This window comes from Alligator sinensis, unplaced genomic scaffold (genome assembly GCF_000455745.1).
Source record: "Alligator sinensis unplaced genomic scaffold, ASM45574v1 scaffold919_1, whole genome shotgun sequence".
NCBI classification, from domain to species: Eukaryota; Metazoa; Chordata; order Crocodylia; family Alligatoridae; genus Alligator; species Alligator sinensis.
The window spans coordinates 1,211,957-1,219,757 of NW_005842191.1; the positions used below are offsets into that span (position 1 = coordinate 1,211,957).

Sequence of the window (7,801 nt, forward strand, 5' to 3'; positions counted from 1 at the left end):
TTTAAAACTGTTTGTGTTTATAATGTGCAAAGGAGAGAATCAATTTAAAATCAGATCTGAAATAAAAAGCCGTTGTGTGGCAATAAGGCAATACAATGGGCTAATGTTTGTAAAATCAAAGTCTAAGACATTAATTGGAGCCCTCTCTCTTATCCCCTTCACAGTATGTGAAGAACAAGTCTCTAAATTTCACTTGCCTGCACTGTTGAAGCTGTTTCATGGGCTTTTGTTGGGGAGGGAGGGAGGGAGGAAGAGGGGAGTTCCATGGTATCCCAGCTTACATGATCTTTCAGGCTAGGGACAGAAGTTACACACAAACTGGCTTAAGTAGTCAGAAACTGGTTTAAGCCTGTAACAGGACAGAAGTTCAGTGGACATAAACAGTTCCAAAATGGCTGAAACTGGTTTAAGTTAAACCTGGGTGAATGTAGTATCAGACTTAACTGGTTTGGGTCAAACCGGTTTATGAAACTTCTGCCCTGGACCCCTTCCTGGTTCAAGTTAAATCACAGTCCCCTTGCATCCCAGTATGCTTTCCAGCCCTGGGCTGGGCTGGGATCCAGCAGAGAATGGTTGCAGGAAGTGGAAAGCAGGGACTGCCCAAGCAAAACCCTGCTGGAGTCTGGGGCCAGGGAGGGGGATTAAACTTCCCTTCTCCCCCCCAAGTGCACAGCTGACCTGCCCTGCTAAAAAACTTACTGCTGGCTGTAACTGTGGACTACAAATCCCAGAGACACATGGAAGCAGGAAGAGGAAGTAACGAGCAACTGTGCAGAGTCCTACTGCTGTAACTCTGGCCTGCAAATCTCAGAGACCTCAGGGGCAGCAGGAAGAGGAAGCACACACACAGCCCATGCTGACTACGTGCCAGAGAGCTGTTCTTTAGTGCCCCCTCACTCCCCCAGGCTTCTGGTTGGAACCACTGCTGGTATATGGCTGCATTTCCTGAATCAAAACCGAATGTCTGTCCAGTTGTTTCTCAGTTTAATCTCTGCATCTTAGACTAACCTGCAACGACTGAGTCGATTCAGCCTTGGGCTTTTTGACTGTTTGTACTTAGCCGCAATGGGAGAGACTGTCAGGGTGGGTCTCCTTACATTCCAAAACTTGCTGATTGATTGTCTGTGGTTAAGTACAGACAATCAAAAAGCCTGAGGTTGAATCAATTCAATCTTTGCAGGTTAGTTTAAGCTGCTTAGATTGAACCAATATGCAAGTGAACAGACACTTACTTTTGATTCCAGAAATGCAGCCACATGCCTGCAGGGACCCAAGCCAGAAGCTGAGGAGCACTGGAGCATGATTTCTTGTTCAGCTGGAACAGACAGCTTGGGCCAAGGCTAGCACACCCACCCTGGGAAGGAGGGGTTTACAGGGGAGGTGCAAACCATCCTAGGATGCTGGGGGACTGAGTTAATTTGAACCTGGAAAGGATCTGGGACAGAGCTTCAATAAACTGATTTAACCGAAGTCAGTTAAATCTGATACTACATCCATCCGGGTTTATCTTAAACTGGTTTCAAACATTTTGAAAGTGGTTTATATGCACTTGTGTTGCGTTATAGATTTGAACTGTACTCTGATCCCTTATACCAGTTTATTTGTAATTTCTGTCCTTAGCCTGTATGCAGAATGTGTGATGGCAGATCTTCCCTTCCACTTTGCCGATGCCTCATTGTTTTGCCAACACCACTGCCAAAACTTACCCCACCAGTAAATCCAGGGCTTCACTGGAGTGATTTCAGTAACGTATATAGTCTCATGTAGTTCATCATCTTCCATCCCATGATCTTAAACCTAATCATTAAGGCAAACATCTAATATTTAGCATAAATGCCTGGCCTAGTGCAGCCTGCAACTATGATTACAAGTGGTCATAGTTTTTGTTTCTTTCCCCTCTGCCAAAAGTACCTAAGCAGCTCTTAAGTGAGCAACCTTTCACAAACACCCTTGCTTCATTCAAGACTTTCCTAAACATCCACTTTCCCCAGGTCATTTGCAAGAATAGAGATAACAAAGCAAATGCCTTGAACAGCATAACTAGGGACATGCACACTTACCATGGCTGAGTAATTGCACAGGCCTGTTACCATCAACTGTGTCTTTTACCAAGAGTCTCCTGTATTCTATTTAGGTCCTGTTTAAAATGGTGCATTCACACCCCTTGGGGCAGTGTTTTCCTATCTGTACTGTGAACTGTCTAATAGATTAAAATACAAAAAACAAAACAATGATTTTATAACCATAATGTTTTGCTGGGAACTAACTGGTTTGTTGTTGTTTTTTTTTTTTTTTTTTTTTTTTTTTTTTTTTTTTTTAATTTGAGTTGCTTAGAAGAGCAAGGGAAAATTGCTATTAAAAAAAAAAAAAAAAAAAAGGCAAGTATGGTGTTGCACCTGCTAACCAACTTATTTGTGTTTGGTACAGCATGCACACTTAAGAGCTAAGAATGTGTTTAAGGGACTATTTCCACAAGGAAAGCACTGTGACTGTAATCAGTGACCTGCATTCAACTGCTGCCTCAGCTACAGACTTACTGTGTGCAGTTGAGCAAGTCATTTAAATCTGCCCTAAACCTCAGCTCCCCAGCTGTAACATAGGGTTCAGAATTTTCTGTTTCACAAAAAAGGTTGAGAATACAATTTTTTAATGACTGAGAGTCTGTCCTACCACAGTGCTAGGTCAAATAAGCAAGTAATTAGGAAGATAAAATGAAGATACAGGCAGTCCTCGGACTTGTGACACAATTGGTTCTTGCAAACCACCTATTAAGTTGAAATGTTATAACTCAGAACTGATTTTCCCCCATAGGAAAAAGTTATAAATGGGGGATTGGTTCCTGAACCAAAGCCTGATACCCTATTTTCACCAAAAATAACCCAGAATTTTGTACTCAATCAATTATAGATGAGTAATATAGCTACATAAATGTATTTATATTGTAAATATAAGTCTTATCGATTTGGAAGGACTTCTTTGAGGTGACTTTGCTGGACTTTTTGAAGGGTTCTTGGCTGGAGTCTTCTCAGGAGTCTTGTCTGCTTTCTTAAAGAAAGCGTCCAACGAAGTTTGGACAGATGTTCTCCAGGGAAATGGGCGCCACTAGTGTGGTGTCGCGTCAGATCAAACGTTGTAAAATTGAAACTGACATCAGAAAGTTAAAACAGGGGTTACCCGATTGCTGAGCAGGGGGGGCCTTAGTGGCCAATTGCCAAGCATGGAAGTGCCACTGGGGGACCGACCCTCTGCCACTGCAGGGGCCGGGGGCATGCCAAGCACCCACTGATGCCACTGGCAGTGTCGGCAGTGGGGACAGGCCTGTGCTCCCCCGTCACTTATGAACAGGGTGTCAATTTATAAATTTTGTAAGTGCTAAACGTTGCAACTTGAAACACTAAGTCGAGGAATAGACACAATATCCTAATGCAGACATATTCTTCTCTCATGAAACCATCTCCCAGGGGCATGGTTTACTTCCCTGCTTCTAGTCCCACTTAACATTAGTGTAATCCATCTACTGTAGCAACTATATTCTTAAAAATTGCAGGTCAGGGCCTAAGAAAGTTGGAAGAATCTGTATACAAAAACTGTACCAGAACCCCAAATACTGTCAATTATTAAAATTGGCTGAAAATAGCTCCATTATCCCTTCACAGTATTATCTCTGATCACACTTTTCTACTGCTAACATAAAATCACACAGTATTAGCTATTATATAAAGATCACATTTCACTTTAGGGTTTTATTATGTTATTAACAGTAGACATGAAAAAATGGTAGGGGAAGTCTGTGGAAAATTGAGGGCTAGCATAACTGGTGATCTCACTTAGAACCTTGCTTTGCCACAAACACAGTAACACTGAGAAACTCCACTTACTCCCTACTAGGTAGTTTTTAGTAGAGATTACACTAGTCTCAGCACAGAATGCCACTCTGGAGCAGTCTGAACTTGGACAGGGTAAAAAGAGAGGTACAGACCAGGAAGGAATCCCCTTAGCAGTATGACTGTGAAGCTCACAGACTGGACAGCGAGGACACTGACAAAGCTATTCAATTGTTGCATGCTCCTAGGAGCATGCAACAAGACAGACCAACCGACCCTTGACTTCTAATTGTTAGAAGCAACTGATCAAGTAATTTATGTCCTATATAGAAATATCCATTCCACACAGAATTAATTGTACATTACCAGCAGCTGACTCTTTATTATTTCCTGCCCCCCCCCTTTAAAAAATAAACAAAAATTGGCAGACCTTTACCAAAGGCAGGCTCTAAATCAGAACCCCTTCTCCTGTAGGAAACTTAGGAGATTGTGTCAAGATTTCTATTTGAACAGAAGTAGAAGAGAACTGAAAGAAGTTTAAAGGAATGTAGTTGACTTTATTTTAGCTTATATGGTAACATGCAGCTCCTGTGCAAGATTGTAGTAAAAAAAAGCGCAAGTTGTTAGCTTTACTAAAGCTATGTTAGAAGGTTCTTATCATCCTATTAGGAATTTTTGCTAGTAGTTAGTATGGAAAGTGGTGTTACAAGGACAGAGTGTTTTTCAACTAATAGCTGGTTAGTATTCCAGGGGCTGCTGCTATAGGTGTAATTGACCTTGATTGGCAATGCCTGTGTAGCATAATAGCAAGCTAGGTAACATCCTGCCAATGGGGTTAGCTAGCTACTATTGTTTAGTGCTGTAGCAATCTTGCTGCAGCAGGACAATGGGAAGCTGCTGCCTCTCCATCCTCTGGGCCACAAAATTAAGCTTACTAAACCATGAGTTCTGCTTTTCCGAAACTCTAGGAAAAGAAGGTTTTACCTTCTTCCACTCCCCGCCAACCCTGCAAGTGTGCAGAATTTATGGCTAGAACAGTAGAGCCTCAGAGACATCAGACAAACACTTTATTACAAATCAAATAGATACATTAAAGTTACATCTCCATAAAATGTTAAAAAAGTTACACATATTGAACAGTTTATTTTGAACCAGTTTACTTAGTTACTGCTTTAATTGTTTGAGACAAGTCTTGCTCGGAGAGCTCACTCAGAAGTACCAGCTTCATTGCAGCATGGACCTCCTTCTGGGCAATAAGGCTTCTTTTTTTGTAGTGAGACAGCCTGGCAGCCTCTAAAGCTACTTTCCCGAACAGATAGGGCTTGTTCAGAGATTTCAGAGCATCAGCCACCCAGCAGAAGACCCCCATGTCCTCAGTCTGTCAGAGAAGGGAGTATCAATATCAGATCCTGGCATAAATGGGATGTTCTTGCCTACCAACCAAAGCAAAAAACCACTGTATCCCAGCTAGATCTCAGGATCTTAAGACCCAGGATCCCTGCTTAAGTGTTAAAGGACTTAGGAACAAGATTAAGCTTCTACACTGTGGGAAAGTGTAGCTACTAGTAAACTATACTAGTTTTCACATATACTCTTAACTCCCAACCCCTAAAAGGTGCTTTCTGGAGGGGCCTCAGTACTAGCATCGATGCTTTAAAAAGGAATGGAAAGAGATCCTGTTGCCCTCAGTATCTTACTATTTCTACATTAAAAATATTACAGTAAAATTGAATAAGAGTAATTACTTCTTCAGGCAGGGTTATAGGAAGAACTAACAGCATTAATAAAAAAAAAAATTTTTTTAAGACCTGAGAGAAAGTTTTGGTGTACCATATTGGCAAATTGCTTAAAATTTAAGGAGGTAAACATTTGTAGTGAAGCTGGTCACTCAACCTTGTAGTGTTGTAGGCCTCCAACACCTACTGAAATTAGAACATTTTAGCCTCTTAATGTAGGGCAATCATTACTCCAAAGAGTTGGTAGGGGCACTGAAATCATTTGGCCAATGAGAAATAGGGCAAGTCCTACTACAGACTTGTATTTCCATGTCTAAACAGAGCTGCAAAGGAATCTTGACATGCACCACCCACACTTTGTCCTTCATTGACTTGAAGTAATTGTTTGAGGAAAGATGCAATTCAAAGAACTGCTAATCCCCAGCTTCAGACCTTAACCTAAACATCACTAGTTTTGGCTATCAGAAAGTAAGACTTACTTGAGTTAGGACTTTATATATATAGGTAGAGTAGCTCTCCTTCTTCTTCCCACTGTAGAGTCTGAGGCTCAAGAGATTGTCTCTGGCTTTGAGAGAGAAAGTCTGCTTTCTTGGAAGGGGAATTAAGGATAGTTGCATTCCTACCATCAACAAGGTAGAGGTCAGTTAGAACTTGCAAGCCTGTAGTACAGAGCTTCCCAAGTTTATTTCTTGTGTACCCCCTTCCAGACTTATCAGCTGCCCATATTGCTACCAGCATGTTCATTTTAGCCCCTTAAATGCCAGTTAGAATGAAAATTAAATCTGCCATTACACAGTTTCTCCTACACCCCTCAGATGTAGTACATGTACCCCTGGGGGAATACAAGACAGTTTATGATATCTTAATACAGCCAGGGTAGGGAGGAGGAAGGAACCCCTAGAAGTAAGAAAAGTAAAGCTACATCTTAAGCCAAGTAGCTTAGGTTAGTACCAGCTCTGACACCAATACAATTAATGGGGTATTTTAAGTTCATTCCTATGAACATCTAGCTAGAGACATAAGTTCAAATAATGTTGCTGAATACAATGCTAGAAGACACCCAGCTACTGCAATGATAAACATAGTATAAGAACCCTCTATAAGATAAAGTAATTGCAAATTAAATGTTCTTTATAACTAAAAAAGCTTACCTGAAAGAATAGTAACCACCAAACAAGAAGCCCACTAGTCAAAAGAGAGTAGCAGATGGTTTTTGTCCTGAGCTACTACTTGTTGCTCTCAGAGAGGAGGGATATATTAACAGGACAATAAGCCTGTCTCATTGACTTCACCTGCTGTTTATATTGACCTCCCCCACCCCCACCCCCACAGGCTCTCTGTTTTCAATTAAAGAGACAGAAGTTCCTATATCTGACTTACACACAGGAATTTCATATATGAGTGGTCACACCAAAGTCATTGTTGCTGGCTACATGAAATCCCTTGTGCAGGTACATAAGCCTTTGCAGGCTTGTGGCATGTGAGCTTCCAGGGTTAGAAAAATCCTTTCAGCTAAACACATGTAAGCTTGTCATGGTAAACTAACCCCATATAAAAAGTATTTTGATCCATCAGATGTAGAATTCTCAGGTCAATACTACAGCAGGGGATGATATTAATCCACAGAACAGAAGAGTTGAATTCAGGTCTTTGGAAGGTCAAGACTATGTTTGGGTTCACTCAGGCTCATTCAGTTGTGTTCTTATCTGGGTGTATGCCACTGAAGTGGTGCCGGAATGCTTTGAGTTCCTTATAAAACACATGCAAGAGTGCTGTTGAGTACAGGCTTACTGGCCATCTATTATCCACTAAGGTCATGCCCCAGGAGAGCTGCAGGGCACCCCAAAGATGTGGGCTTGAGTGCACATGTAGTGTACCCCTGCCCTAGGCTGCATGTAGGTGCTTCCAGGTTTCCTAATGCAGATGGAATGGAGTTGCTCACTGGAGAGTGTTTTCACATGAGTTTACCAAAAAATCCCTGTGTTTCCTTGTCAGGGGGCTGGGTCCCTGTACTCCACCAGGCAGGAGGCTGGGTGGACCTATAAGAGCTGTTTGTGGTCAATCTAAGTTCAGTATATGTAATCATTATCAACATTACCAATGCCCACTGACAGGTGGACTACCTGAATCAGAGAAGACAGCAAAATTCTTATAAGTACTTGGAAAGAGTACATCAAAAACCAAAAATAAACATATTTAAACAAATGGTACTAAGCTTTGCAACCTTGGGCATTCACTAGC

General features: G+C 41.6%; 1 long non-coding RNA gene across 1 annotated transcript; it reads right to left on the reverse strand.

Moving 5' to 3' along the window:
• Positions 1 to 4,874: 4,874 nt before the first annotated feature.
• On the reverse strand, positions 4,875 to 6,842 carry LOC102368209. The gene is made up of 3 exons (XR_324164.3): positions 6,712 to 6,842; positions 6,040 to 6,179; positions 4,875 to 5,202 (listed from the first exon to the last, which is right to left on the reverse strand). It is a non-coding gene; the product is annotated as an uncharacterized LOC102368209 (long non-coding RNA).
• Between the last annotated feature and the right edge of the window lie 959 nt (positions 6,843 to 7,801).